Raw genomic sequence first — 15,286 nt, 5'->3', positions numbered from 1 at the left:
TCACTCTTGTCTTTATTCCAGGCCTTAGTTTCAAGCTATAATGCAAGATATTACCTCACAATCTAAGATGACACTTAAGTGAAATATGAGAGATTGCTGCAATGTTGGATGTCTCATTTGGTTGCGACATTAAATTAAGGTCCTATGCTCTTGTTTAGGTGGATCCATGGCATCATTTGAAGAGAAGCAGATGAATCCTCCTGGTGATCTGGCCAATATTTATCTTTAAACCAAAACCATCAAAGCTGAGTAATTGGTCATTTATCTCAATGCCTTGGATGAAACATTGCAATGCATAACCAGGCTGCCACATTTGCCTACCTACCAATATTGACTACACATCAGAAGTAGTCGGCTACTTTGCGGCATTCTGAATATGTGAAAGACACTAAATAAAATCAAGTAATTTCCTACCTTTATTGATTTTAGTGGAGGCATCAACTTATTCTAATGAAAGCATCAATGTTGCTTATTTTAAGGGGGTTCTTGCTTCTGTTAAAAACGTGGAACAGAACTGTTGGACACACTCAGGTGATAACTTTGCCAACAGGAGATAGAACCTTACACCAGCATCAAGAAATGACCACAAACGTATTTTAAAAGGACAGAAAACATAACACAACATTTTTTTTAAACTTGGAAAACATAAAATGCTGGATAATGAAAGGAAATAAAAGTATGTGCATGGACATACTTTGTCAGTCAAATTTGGCAGATATTCGTTCATAAATTCTCAGCCAGCTATCGCTTCTCGGCCTTTTGGCTAAGTTCAAGTGTCAGATCAAGGCCAAGATGAGGTGCAATGCCTTTTCTTGTCAGCTTGGCTCTTGTATGTCTCGCTTGTGGAGACCATGCATTGCCTTCGATTTGAGTTTGGAGTGGTTTTTGGAGCAAGCAGTGAGATGGATTGAGGAATTACCCTGTCCACTCTTTGCATTGGCTTTGCAGTTTTAAGAATGGGATAAACAAAATAAATTCTCATAGACCTCTTCTGAACACTAGCGCAATGATTTTATACAATATATGAATAATGTGTGGTGTGATACAGGACAGTCAAAGCGCAGCATGTGTCTTGCCTCAGGCCAAGCAGCTGTTTGTTTTGTTGAACAAGGACAGCAGCAATCTGACCTGATTGTACAAAACATTTGTTCAATTTTTCTTATTACAATGCCACTGAAGTTGGCTTTTTGAGAACTGAATGAAATCATTTGTTTTCTTATTTCTGACTACCACCATATCCTTGGCATTTCTTTCCATACACTCTTCTTCCCAGCCAAAAGGTACTCAGTTATCCAGTAGTACAACAGTCTCTGACTTTCAAAAAGATAGCTTCAGGTTTCACTCCCAGGGATTGGAGAACTGATAAAATAAACATGACTGCTTTCCAGTGCTCCAGGGTAACTCCTACCAACTGATAACATAATAGTACCGCCACCTTTTTGTGGCTTCGTCTAAATTGTCCTAATTTGCACAGTAGCACAAGTGGATAGCACTGTGGCTTCACAGCGCCAGGGTCCCAGGTTCGATTCCCCGCTGGGTCACTGTCTGTGCGGAGTTTGCACGTTCTCGCCGTGACAACATTGTATGAATTATAGCATAACAGATTTTAATTATTTCTTTGTAGATCTCCTACAAATGATGGCCATAATTTTAACATAATCGCATCCATCGTTCGCACATCATGGGCATATTTCCCCAGACATATACAAAAATAGGCTAATCTCAGCCAAGATATTAGCTACTGTATAATACTCATTGTGAAGAAATCTGGGAGAGCTACCTAAAATGATTTTCTTTCTGCTCGTGTGGGAAAGCTTTGTATCCCATCCCCCACCCTCCTCGTGCTCTCGCACCACCGCCCCCTCTCCCCCACCCCCAGTTGCCTGGTAATTATGGTTCTTTCAGCGTGTAGGTAACAGCAGGCATAAACATGCAATCAATCACTTTACAGCACACTGTCCAATGAGACAACCTTGATTGGAACTTTTCCTTTTTTCTGTACACCCTTTGTACACCTCCTTTCCAAAAGTCAGACATGCAGGCTCACAGGTACAGACACTTTTCCCGTACTTAAAGTTGTTATTCACCATTTCTAACCTTCGACATTCAAGAGCTGATTTAATTTCCATAGAAGGGAAACTAGTCAGCTCTTCACAGTGAGACCTGGGACAATTTAAATTCCAGGCCTTATGTTAATGAACCTTGTTAGTTTGCCATCAGGAAGTGCTCTGCGGGAACAGTTGGCTGGTTGCTATCCAGCAATAGTACTTGGCAGTCAACAAGGAGCCAAATCAACTGTCTCCGGCACTGTTATAAGTGGTTGAAATGGTGTTCGGAGGCCACTGCTACCTGGGGAAGAGGAAGCACACCTGCGGCAAGCGAGGCCCAACGTTTCCTTGTGGGCCAGAAGGAGCACTGCTGCTCTGACAAGCCGCACAAAGAAACTAAAAAAACTAAATTAACTTACCTCTCGGGCTAAAATTGTTGTTGGTGCACCAATCACATCATCTAGCCTGTTCAAAAGAGCAGGTTAAAACTGCAAAGGGGAAGGCAATGAGAATGGGAGGGGTAGCGGATTTAATTGCTTGCCTACCTGGTTTCACACCTGGCAGACAAGGATAAAATTTCCACATAAGTTTTTAAAAAAAGAACGTGTATTGATATATATGCACCTCACAACCTCACAGTACTTTTGAAGTGTTGTGTGATTGCCCTAAAGATGGAAAACATGGCAGCCAATTTGCACAGTGCACTGAGGTAAATGCCAGATGATCTTCAGTGAAGTTGCATGGTAGCACAGTAGTTAGCACTGTCGCTTCACAGCACCAGGTCCCAGTTTCGAATCCCGCTTGGGTGACTTTTCGTGTGTGAGTCTGCACGTTCTCCCCCTGTCTGCGTGGGTTTCCTCCGGGCGCTCCAGTTTCCTCCCACAAGTCCCGAAAGACATGCTTGTTAGGAGAATTGGACATTCTGAATTCTCCCTCAATGTAGCTGAATAGGCGCCGGAGTGTGGCGACTGGGGGATTTTCCAATAACTTAATTGCAGTGTTAATGTAAGCCTACTTGTGACACTAATAACGATTCTTCTTCTGCTTGAGGCAATAATATTAGTCAACATACCGGGAGAAAACACCTGCTCTTCTTTGGATAGTTTCATGGGATTTTGTAAATGGCCTTCTTGAGATCCCATAACCAACAGACCAGATCAAAACTCTGCAGTCTTGCCACATACAACCATGAATGGTGATGGGCAATTAAACAAACAACCAGAAGATGACGCACCACAAAAATATCCCCATCCTCAATTCCAGGGCAGCCCAGCATATTAGTGCAAAAGCCAAGGCTGAAGCATTTGCAGCTATCTTCAGTCAGAAGTGGCAAGTGGGTGATCCATCTGGAACTCCTCCTGAGATCCGCAGTATCTCATGAAGCAGAGGAATCCCAGCACGCTGCAAGGTTTCTTGTTGTAAAATTTCCAGATGTTCTCAGGTGAATTCAAGGTTTGAGGAGTCTGTTTACAACCTTGGCTGCTTACGTGACCCAGAGCTGTAGGGATGGCTCTTTCCAATGATGGTATGTCGATTAGACATCCTGTGTTGTCATTTATCACCATGAAATTCACCCAGTCTAGTTTCATAAGGGGCCATCATAATATAATGAAAGGTTCATTGGATCCTTTCACATTCATCTTACACATTTTGACTTTTTATTTTCTCTATGGTGAATCAGAAAGACGAGCTGGCTGGAATGCTTTTGTTCTTTTGTTGATGGCCCACCACAAACAAAGCAATGTGTGAATTCCCCAGAAGGCTGTGAATAACCATTTTCAATGCATGGGACTCAGGACTCTCTGAAATGCCAAATCTCACATGATTTGCAGCAGCCATTTTAAAAGTTTGCTTCTGTTCAAATTGCCCCTTAATTGGAGCAAAAATAAATGGGTATTCTAAATTTAAAAATAAATAAATATAATAAAGGTGATCAAGGGTAGATTGGAATGTGTAACTTGAAATACAAACAGATCAACTATGATCTTATTGAATGGTGGATCAGGCCCAAGGGGCCAAATGACCTACTTCTGTGTCTATTTTGTGTGTGGTTATGATCTTCCCTCCAGCATAAGGTCAGAAGTGGTGATGTTCACTGCTGAATGCTCAGTACCATTCATTTAAAAGAAAAATTAGAATTTTTCAATTAAGGGGCAATTTAGCGTGGCTAATCCACCTAACCTGCACATCTTTGGGTTGTGGCTGTGAAACCCACGCAGGCAGGGGGAGAATGTGCAAACTCCACACGGACAGTGACCCAGAGCTGGGATCGAACCTGGGACCTCAGCGCCGTGAGGCAGCAGGGCTAACCACTGTGCCACCGTGCTGCCCCTCAGTACCATTCTACAGCACGTAGCATAGTGGTTAGCGCAGTCGCTTCACAGCTCCAATGTCCCAGGTTCGATTCCCGGCTGGGTCCCTGTCTGCGCCGAGTCTGCACGTTCTCCCCATGTCTGCGTGGGTTCTCTCCGGGTGCATCCGGTTTCCTCCTACAGTCCAAAGATGGGGCCTCACGGTAGCATGGTGGTTAGCATAAATGCTTCACAGCTCCAGGGTCCCAGGTTCGATTCCTGGCTGGGTCACTGTCTGTGCGGAGTCTGTATGTCCTCCCCGTGTGTGCGTGGGTTTCCTCCGGGTGCTCCGGTTTCCTCCCACAGTCCAAAGATGTGCGGGTTAGGTGGATTGGCCATGCTAAATTGCCCGTAGTGTCCTAAAAAGTAAGGTTAAGAGGGGGGGGGGGGTTGTTGGGTTACGGGTATAGGGTGGATACGTGGGTTTGAGTAGGGTGATCATTGCTCGGCACAACATCGAGGGCCGAAGGGCCTGTTCTGTGCTGTACTGTTCTATGTTCTATGTGAGGGTTAGGTGGATTGGCCATGCTAAATTTCCCTTAGTGTCCAAAAAATGTTAAGTGGGGTTACTGGGTTATGGGGACAGGGTAGGTACGTGGGCTTCAGTAGGGTGGTCTTTGTAAGGGCCGGTGCAGACTCAATGGGCCGAATGGCCTCCTTCTGTACTTTAAATTCTATGATTCTACGTTTCTAAGATAACTCCTCAGATATTGAAGCAGCCCAAGTTCACGTACAGTAAGATGTGATCAACATTCAGGTTTGCACTGATAAGTGGTAGGTAACACTTGCATGACAAAAGTGCTAGGCACTTACTTCCGGTGGCGGCCATGGTGTGAGTGGTCGCACCACAGGGCAGCTCCTGCTTGAAGGCACAGGAAAGAGCTCTTTTTATCCGATATTGGATGGAAATTTGATGAAAAGGTGTCGGTGAAAGTCGGAGGAATAGTTTCCCCCCAGGAGTGGTATGTCCGCTGGTTACCAAACCCGGCAGAAGATGGTGCGAGACCCAACTGAAGAGTTGGAGGAAACCTGTGGTGCAGCAGCCAGTGTGAGGATGGCTGAGGGGAAAGGGCTGGTGCAAGGTGCAGTTGATGGCTTTCATTGAGGAGGAATTCCAGCAACAGAGGAAGGAAATGTGGGAGGATCACTCGAAGGCCATCGAAGGAGCTGTGGCACCCCTGAAGAGTTCTCTGGAATGGGTGGAGAGTTGTTTGGAGGTGCAGGTTGGAGAATGGGCGTTCGCACGGAAATCGTGCTGAAGCGATTCTCCGATCTACGCGGCGTGGGTAGGGGGCCATTGACCCCTCCGCGATTCTCCGTGCGTAACCAGGGGTCGCAAATTCGGGAGATCGAAGGAGTGATCTCAGACCACAGCGATCATGTGGTGGCTCTGGAGGTGGAGGTGGGGCTCCTAGGAGACCTTTATGAAAAGTTGAGGGCAAAGGTGGAGGAGCAGGAGAATACCTCAAGAAGGCAGAACCTGTGAATAGTGGGCCTGCCTGAAGGAGTGGAAGGTATGAGTGCCACGAGGTACATCTTGAAGATGCTGGTGGGGCTTGTGGCAGAAGGAGTGCTAGATAAGACCCTTAAAGTGGACCGAGCGCATAGGCCCCTGAGGCAGAAGCCTAGAGCTGGGGAGCCGCTGTGGGTGGTGATCGTGGGACACCACAAATTTGTGGAGAATGGGAAGATTTTGCGTTGGGCCAGGGAGAAGTGTACCTGCAAATGGGAGAGGAGCAAGGTCTGAATTTCTAAGAACATCGGAGCCAAGTTGGTGAAGTGGTGTGCAGGGCTCAACAAGGCCAAGGCGGTGCTGTACCGGCGGCAGATCAGGTTTGGGGTGCTCTATCTGGCAAAATTATTGGTGACATTCGAAGGGCGGGAGTATTATTTTGAGACCCCAGAAGCGGCCGAAGACTTCATTCAGGAGCCAAACTGGTGGAGAACTGAGTGGACAATGCTCGGGAACAATGCTGGCATTTTGAAATGGTTGGGAACATGTTTGAAGTGGGGGTAGGGATTTGGCGATTTTTGTCCCCTCCGGTTTGGAGGGGGTCTTTTTTTAGGTTTGCTGTTTACTGTTGGGATTGTAAGGGGTGAAGAGTTTTTGTGGGGATGGATGAAACTCTAGCAGCGCTTTTCCATTCACACCATACTGGAGATCCTAGGGCACAATTAATTTCTAAGTTAATTTGTGGCGGGTGTTCAGCGAGTTTTTGGACCCTGGGGGATTTCTCACCGGTTTAACCTGCACTTAGGTGTGATTCTCCGGCCCCGTTAGGCACCCGCTCAAGCAAAACGAGGCTGGTGAATAGTGGGAGAGGCAGAAAAGGAGAACCGCGCCAGGCATCAAACAGTTTGCAATGCAAGTGGCCTGCTCCCGTAGGCGAAATCGGGATCTTGCCATAGCGTGGCGAGAAATCAATTATCACCACTTAAGCCCCATTTCCATACACTTAACAGTAACCACCCCATATCCAATGGCCTCCCGACATTCAGCAGCCTCCCCAGCAAGTGCTCACGCTGGCGCCGATTAGAACTCCTTTTTAAAAACATGAATCTGGCAGAAGGGCTTCTGAGGGGAGCCGAGAAGGTGAGTCGCCATCTTTGCTCTCAGGCAATGAATCCGGGTGCACTGGGATTGCCACCTCAGTGCTCGGTGGGGGTGTGAGGGACCCTCGGCTGGGGTGGAGGACCCTCCGCAGGGTGTGCCGTCATAGGAGGGTGGGGGTGGGTCGCTTAAAGGGGCAACTGGCGGGCAACTGGCAGGCAACCGCTCGTGGTACCACCATGCCAACCCCTGGATCATTCCGGGGGCAATCACTGTCCCTGCCCGTCTGGCCCACTGACCGCCCATAACCCCCACCGACTGCTGAGGCCTCTGGCTGTGCGGCTGAAGGCTATTGCTGACAGGGAATTGGCAATCGTGGTTAAGTGAGCACTTCACACATCCCAAGTGGATTCCCATGGGTGGGCGGGCCATGTAGTATGTGGGCGTCATTACCTAGTATCCCAATCACACCTTGATACCTGGACACTGCAGGAGACAACACCACACACGCAGCAGCCAACATCCAAACACCCAGGGGATGGAACACAGCTTCGGGGACATGTCCACGGCCAGAGGGTGGGTGAGTGCCATGGGAGGGGGATGCCTGGAGAGGTTGGCCAAGGGTTCGGAGGTCAGCCCGTATTATGGAAGAAAGTGACAGAGGCATTGTAATGGTTGTGCAAAATGGTGTTTATGTGTTTTACAATCCCCCACTCTCCCAATGGTGCCCACAATGATCCTCAACATGTTTGGCCCTCCTAGCTCTATCACTCTGTCTAGATGTTGCCCCAGGATTCACATCTGCTGTCTCGTCTGGGGATTCCTCCCTCCACCTGATGTGCATCATCAGCAGTGTGGTACTCACCAGATTGTGCCGCTGAAGCCTGTCCACTAACATGTCCCACCGAGGTCTGCATGGGTAGGGAGTGGGGATGACAGCTGTGCCGTGACTATAATGGTTACATCCCTGGAGCTCTCCTCCAAGGTGTTCTCCTCGGAGTCAGGAGAGGGTACAGCTCGGGATGGGCCTGGAGGACCTGCTGGAGAATGAACGTGTGGGTGACCGATCTGTCCTCGGCCACCCCAGTCACCTCCAATGCACGCTCCTCAAAGGAGGTGAGGATTCTTAGGTGCGGCACCCCTCCACCAGCCTGGGTCCACCCCCAACGATTATGGAGAGCTTCTCCTGAGGAGATACAGAGGTGGGGTAGGAGGGGGGCATCGTTAGCCACATGCATGGTTCGCAGTGGTGGGGAGCGGTGTGTGAAGTGAGTGTTGGGGACATTGAAAGGGGAGGGAGGGCTGGGGGGTCGCATGGGGAGTTGGAGGGGTGGATGCTCCCTTGGGGGGGGGGGGGGGGGGGTGGTATTGGTGTCTACTCACTCATGCTGCCCGGTGTAGGTCGTTGGCCTTCTTAAGTCACTGGAGGCCAGTCCTCCTGGTCAGACTCCCCGAGCTGAGCTGACAGCTGCCGCCACCTCATCCCAGGCTGCACTGGCTGCCTTGTGGCTGACTCTCTGGAACCTTCAGGGGAACAGGATATCCCTCCTGACCTCCACGGCATCTAGCAGCATCCCCAGGTCAGCATCCCCAAATCTTGGGGCCAGTCCCTTGGGGTTCCCCCTCTTCAGCAGCCTAGTCTCTGACAATGGTTCAGCCTTTACTAGCGATGGTTCCAGGCATTCCTGAAGTTCAACAACATCAAACACATTCTGACAGCGCCGTATCACCCATCGTCCAATGGTATGGGAGTACAGACTTCCAAAAATGGGATGAAGAAACAGCCAACCGGATCCGTGGAGGCAAGGTTGGCACGATTGCTGTTCGATTACTGAGCTACACCCCATCGTACGACGGGAGCCGCCCAGGCACACCTATTGATGGGGCAGTGACTTCGTACCAGGCAGAGCCTGTTTTTCCCAATTTGGCAGGGCCGATGTAGTCCAAATAGAAGAGTCAAAAAATAAATTATGATGCCATGAGGCCCGAGAGAGCATTTAAGACATATACGTGCAGAATTTCAGGGATGGTTCCAGTTGGGTCCATGGAGTCAGATTAGAGAAGACAGGGCCAGTCTCCTACAAAGTAAAGGTCCAAGGAAAAGTCCTCAGAAAGCACCTGGACCTCCTAAGGAGTAGGGAGCCTACTGCTGTTGAAACCACATCTCCAACTCCAGTCACAGCCTTCTCTGGCGTAGGGCTACAGCCCGTGGAGGACACTAGGGCCGTCTCTCCCAACAGTGAAGACTCAGGGTCTGATATGCAGGCCGAAGGACCACCCTGGTGGTAGGTGCCGATGACGAACCTGCATCACTGACCCACAGGCGCTCCTTGAGGAAGTGAAGATCATCTGTCCGCTTCATATCCCCCTCAATCCAGCGCCACCTGCCACAGACTGGAGGCCAAACCCTATAAGGCAGAGGAGACCTCATTGTTGCGGGAGCAATGGGGCTGAAATGGACTTAAAGGGGGAGGGATGTTATCATCTCCATGAAGACCACGGGGTATTGTTAATTGATCTCCCTGTGGGGTTCATGGAGAACGAGTTCCGTATTGAGCAGGCGGAGGCTCGCCGAATAAAGACTCATTAGCGGGACTTTAAATACTGTAACCTAGACCAGGACTGGTGTTCCCAATGGTCCTGGGCTGGGGCACTTAGGTTGTACGCATGCTGTGGCTCCTTTTTTGTCCAGAATCAACCTTTGCTTTGCTTAGCGTGGAGTCCAAAGATATGCAGGTTAGGTGAATTGGCCATTCTAAATTGCCTCTTAGAGTCTAAATAGCATGGGCCTAGGTGGGATGTTCGTTTGGAGGGTCTGTGCAGACTCGAAGGGCCAAATGGCTTCTTGCACTTTTAGGGATTCTATTGGCGCGATTCTCTGGCTGCATTGCGCTCAACGGAGAGCACAACATGGCCAGAGAATGCTGGGAGAGGCTTCCAGTTAGCCTCCCGACAGTCACCGAGCCTCATGAGATTCTCCAGAGTACGGCGAGACATCGGAGTCGGAACCCCACCCCCAAATGGTGGGTGAGTACAGGGCAGGTTACTAGGGGCCTCTGGGAAATTGGAGGGGTGATGGGTGGGGGTCCTAGAAGGGAGGGGGTGCTGTAAGGGGGCTTGAGGGGCCTGAAGTGGATGGACCCCCAGGGACCCCATAGCGGGGTGTCCTCACTTGAGGAGTGTGGGGTAGTGCCCATGTGTGTGTGGGGTGTGACATTGCACATGGATTGGGGTGCGGGCAACCGACAAGCTCACTTAGAGATTGGGGCACCCTTTGAAAATGCCAGCCCGATCTCCCAGTTCAGCTCCCCAGTGCTAAAAAAAATTCTAAGTGTGGGCTAAACCAGTGAGAAACTCTCCAGGCCCCAGAAAGGTGGCTAAATGTCATTGAATAGCGGTGGGGAACTCATCGGCAGAGCCGGCAGGAAACTCCCTGAAAAACCCACCACAAATTAATTTCAACATTTTTGGGGAGAAATGCGCCCTTTGGCTCTGTGATTACAATATTTATACTGTGGCTGCAAGAGCAGGTCAGTGGCTGGGAATGCACCTCATGATTCACCAAAGTCTATCCACCACTTACAAGACACAAGTCAGGAATGTGACGCAATAATCTGCACTTGCTTGGATTACTGCAGCTCCGACAACACTCGAGAAGCTCAACACCTGATTGAAAAAATCCATTTGATGGGCACCTTGAATATTCACTTCCTTCACTGCTCCCACTGTGGCAGCAGTGTATGCTACATACAAGATGTGCTGCAACAACCCGCCAAAACTCCTTCAACAAGACCTTCCAAACCTGGGACATCTAACACCTAGAAAGACAAAGGTAGCAGATACATAGGAACACAGCAAAGTTCCCTTCAAACAATAAACTGCTCAGCCTGACGCAGCTAAAAGTGGTATATAGAGCCCACTTAACAAGAACCCGTATGAGTAGGTTCTTCCCAGAGGTGGAGGATAGATGTGAATGGTGCCAAGGAGGCCCGGCCAACCACGCTCATGTTCTGGTCTTACCGCAGACTTGTGGAGTCCTGGACAGCCTTCTTTGAGGCAATGTCCAAAGTGGTGAGGGTGAAGCCATGCCCGAAAGTGGCGGTCTTCGGGGTTTCGGACCAGCCAGATCTATTCCTGGGGAGGAGGGCGGACGCCCTTGCCTTTGCCTCCCTGATCGCCCGCCGTAGAATCCTGTTTGGCTGGCGGTCAGCAGCACCACCCAGAGCTGCAGACTGGCTGTCCGACCTCTCAGAATCTCTCCAAATGGAGAAAATCAAATTCCCCATCCGAGGGTCAGACGACGGCTTCCACAGAACGTGGGAGCCATTCACGTGATTGTTCTGGGACCTGCTTGTGGCCAACGAACAAGAGGAAGAATAGCCAGGTAGCTAAGAATCAGGGGAAAGTAGCCAGAGCATGAAAGGGAGAGATAGACCGGGAGGGAGGGAAGTTGGTGGGGGGGGGGGGGGGGGGGGGGGGGACGACAGCTAAACTTAAGAGGAAAGAAAGGCAAACCACGGGAGGGGCAGAGAGGGAAGAGATAGGGAACAAGAGAGGAGAACCAGGGAGGTGGGGGGAGGTAGGGAAATGAGAGCCGGAAGGAAGGCACGGGATACAATAACGAACATGGCATCTCCAGGAGCAGGGAACGAGGAGAATAAAGACGAAAGACAGGAGGAACGGCAGAAGCAGAGGAGAGTGCGAGACGGCAGCGAGATCCGTCCGGGAGAAGCAAGCGACAACAACACCAAACCCATTCGTGTATTGCCACTATGATTATTTCTCCGGCACCGGAATGTATATTTACCTCCCCAGTCTCAACCCCCATCTTCCGCCCCTGCAAACAGCCGCCTACTTACGTGTTGTAAATAATTTTGCCAGGTGTACAGAGTTGCTGTTGTTGAGTTGGTGCACAATACCCTACCAGTTATTCTATTTTATTTTTTATTGTTTTTTTTTTACTATTTACTATTTTCTTTTCTTTGGTATGTTTGGGTGTGCCCTTCTCTTCTATATATGTGTATATATATATATGTTTCTTATCCTGTGTATATAACGGTAAATATACTTTCTTCAAAAACCCAATAAAAACATTTATAAAAAAAACAATAAACCATCATGTCTTGGAACTAGGGTGTCATTCCTTCACCGTTGATGTGTCAAATCCTCAATCTCCCTTCCTCACAGCACTGTAGGTGTGTCTATACTATTTGTTCTGCAGCGGTCCAAGAAGGTGGCTCAACACGACTTTCTCAAGAATAATTAGGGATGTGCAGCTCATGCCAGGAACATGCACATCACATTAAATAATTTTTTAAAATTGCTAGGTGGGGAGCTTTGTTTAACCCAACAATGCTGCACTCTCTCAGTATTTACCAAAGTGTCAGCCTAGATTACATGCTCAAACCAATGGCATGCAGCGTGAATCCACAATCCTTTGACGTTGTGAAGCGAGTGCAAGCCTGAGTAGAGGTTGTCATATGTTGGCAGCTTATTTTTCTTGGGTGGGTGCATCACAGACGATCTGACTGTTATCTGCAGAAGCACAGCATTTTCTAATGGCAGTCATTGTATGACAATCAGGAAGTGAACCCCAATGATTCCACCCATTCTTAGCCCATGAACCAAACCACAATTTAATTGAAGTGAGTTCCCCTTCAAATGTACAACTCATCGGTTGTTAAGTATCAAGCAAACAATTTAAAGATCCCAAGACTATTGCCGCATATATTTTCTTCTGTGATTGCAAATCAGTTGAACATGACATACAAGAATGTTGAACATCTGCACTTAAGCATTCAATTAATTTATGTTGATGCAAAATTTTCAGGATTGGAATATAAAATAGGCAAACAGAAATTCTTTACAATTTCCTGACTGAGAAAATCTCAGTTGATTTGCATAGTTTCTTTCTTGTTAATTTTCCTACCTCAAACAAAATTTGCTTGTGACTTTCATCAACTCTTTATCCCTGAGACAAAAGCATTATTTTTTTAAACTTCTGAATTTCCAAGGTGTACTTGCCAATGCTTAAGGGATGGTGCCCTCTACCTATATTCAACCTAGTGTCTCTCTCTAATGGAGAGAGATGCCTATGGCTATTTGTGGAATACGGTTAATTACTCACTTAGCAACATTTCCTTAGTGTGAAAACCAGCTCAAAACAGGATTCCGCTCATGTTTTTTTAATAAACATTTTATTGAGGTATTTTTGGTATTATAACAACAACACAATAAACAATGTACATGAAACTATAAACATAGCGCAAAAGCCGTCTCCCTCCCTTACAGGATCCACCTTTAATAACCCCCTACTCTAATCTAAACTAACTTTCTCTCTCTCTCTCCCCCCCCCCCGCCCTTCTGCTGACGATTAATTTTCCGCGAAGAAGTCGACAAATGGTTGCCACCTCCGGGCGAACCCTAACAGTGACCCTCTCAAGTCAAACTTGATTTTCTCCAAACAGAGAAAGCGAGCCATGTCCAATAGCCAGGTCTCTGACTTCGGGGGCTTTGTGTCGCTCCAAGAATAGTTTTTATCTCTGGGCTACCAGAGAAGCAAAGGCCAGAACGTCTGCCTCTTTCTCCTCCTGGATTCCCGGGTCTTCCGACACCTCAAATATCACCACCTCTGGACTCAGCGCCACCCTTGTTTTTAACACCGTGGACATGACATCTGCAAACCCCTGCCAAAATCCCCTAAGCTTCGGCCATGTCCAGAACATGTGGACATGGTTCACTGGTCCTCCCACACATTTTGCACACCTGTCCTCCACCCCAAAGAATATGCTCACCCGGGCCATGGAAGCCCGATGAACGACCTTGCATTGTATCAGGCTGAGCCTGGCACATGTTCCGGACGCGTTGACTCTACTCAGCGCATCTGCCCATAGACCATCCTCTATCTCACCTCCCAGCTCCTCCTCCCACTTGCGCTTCAGCTCCTCGGTTTGCATCTCCTCTGACCCCATAAGTTCCTTGTAAATGTCAGAGACACTCCCTTCTCCTACCCACCCTCTGGAAACTACCCTGTCCTGAATCCCCCTTAGCAGTAGGAGCGGGAAGGTTGACACCTGTTTACGGAGGATGTCCCGCACCTGCAGGTACCTGAATTTGTTTCCCCTCGCCAACCCAAACTTCTCATTCAACACCCTCATATTCGGAAAGCTCCCCTCTATAAACATATCCCCCATCCTCTCAATCCCTGCTCTCCGCCATATTCGGAACCCCCCATCCATATTTCCCGGGGCAAAACGGTGATTATTACAGATTGGGGACAAGGCCGATGCTCCCTCTGCTCCCACATGACTCCTCCATTGCCCCCAGACTCTCAGGGCCACCATCACCATGGGGCTGGTGGAGCACCGTGCCGGCGGGAACGGCAGAGGCGCAGTAACCAATGCCCCCAGACTGGTGCCCTTGCATAAACCCGCCTCCATACGCTCCCATGCCGACTCCTCCCCCACCATCCATTCCTGATCATGGCTATATTCGCCGCCCAGTAATAGTTACTAAAATTTGGAAGCACCAGCCTGCCCTCTCCCCATTTCCGCTCAAGCATTACTTTCCTTACCCGCGGGGTCTTGCCCGCCCAAACAAAGCCAGTGATCACTTTGATGACCCGTTTAAAAAAGGACCGTGGAATACAGATGGGGAGACATTGAAACACGAAAAAGATAGGGCAGCGCGGTGGCACAGTGGTTAGCATTGCTGCCTACGGCGCTGAGGACCCGGGTTCGAATCCCGGCTCTGGGTCACTGTCCGTGAGGAGTTTGCACATTCTCCCTGTGTCTGCGTGGGTTTCATCCCCATAACCCAAAAGATGTGCAGGATAGGTGGATTGGCCACGCTAAATTGCCCCTTAATTGGAAAAAAATAATTGGGTACTCTAAATTTATTAAAAAAAACACGAACAAGATTCTCAAGAGGACCGTCATCTTCACCGTCTGTACCCTCCCAGCCAATGACAACAGAAGCGCGTCCCTCCTCCGAAAATCGTCCTTCCTTCGGTCCACTATTTGGGCCAGATTTAATTTATGCAGCCAGTCCCATTTGCACGCCACTTGAATGCCTATGTACCTAAAGCTTCCCCCTACTAATCTAAACGGCAGCTTCCCCAATCGCCTCTCCTGTCCCCTTGCCTGGACCACAAACATCTCACTTTTCCCCATATTTATCTTATTCCCTGAAAACCGGCCAAATTCCCCTAGAATCCTTGTGATTTCCTCCATCCCCTCTATTGGGTCCGATACATACAGAAGCAGGTCGTCTGCATAGAGCGAGACTCTGGGCTCCCCCCCCCTCCCCCCCCTCCCCCCCCCCCCCCTCCCCCCCCC

The 15,286-nt window shown here is 48.9% G+C and overlaps 1 protein-coding gene and 1 long non-coding RNA gene across 8 annotated transcripts in view; one reads left to right on the top strand and one right to left on the bottom strand.

Annotated features, from left to right (window-relative positions):
* LOC119953492 overlaps positions 1 to 419 on the top strand; it is a 42,037-nt gene extending 41,618 nt beyond the window's left edge. Inside the window, exon 4 of the long non-coding RNA XR_005458035.1 lies at positions 159 to 419. This is a non-coding gene — a long non-coding RNA (uncharacterized LOC119953492). The remainder of the gene's footprint in view (positions 1 to 158) is intronic.
* Positions 1 to 15,286, bottom strand: part of sdk2b (sidekick cell adhesion molecule 2b) — a 1,143,109-nt gene that overhangs the window by 5,243 nt on the left and 1,122,580 nt on the right. The gene's annotated exons all lie outside the window — the stretch shown is intronic.

The sequence above is a fragment of the Scyliorhinus canicula genome, chromosome 18, assembly GCF_902713615.1.
Source record: "Scyliorhinus canicula chromosome 18, sScyCan1.1, whole genome shotgun sequence".
Classification (NCBI taxonomy): domain Eukaryota; kingdom Metazoa; phylum Chordata; class Chondrichthyes; order Carcharhiniformes; family Scyliorhinidae; genus Scyliorhinus; species Scyliorhinus canicula.
Note: the sequence above shows the minus strand (reverse complement) of the source record. Positions and strands in the feature narration are given on the sequence as shown.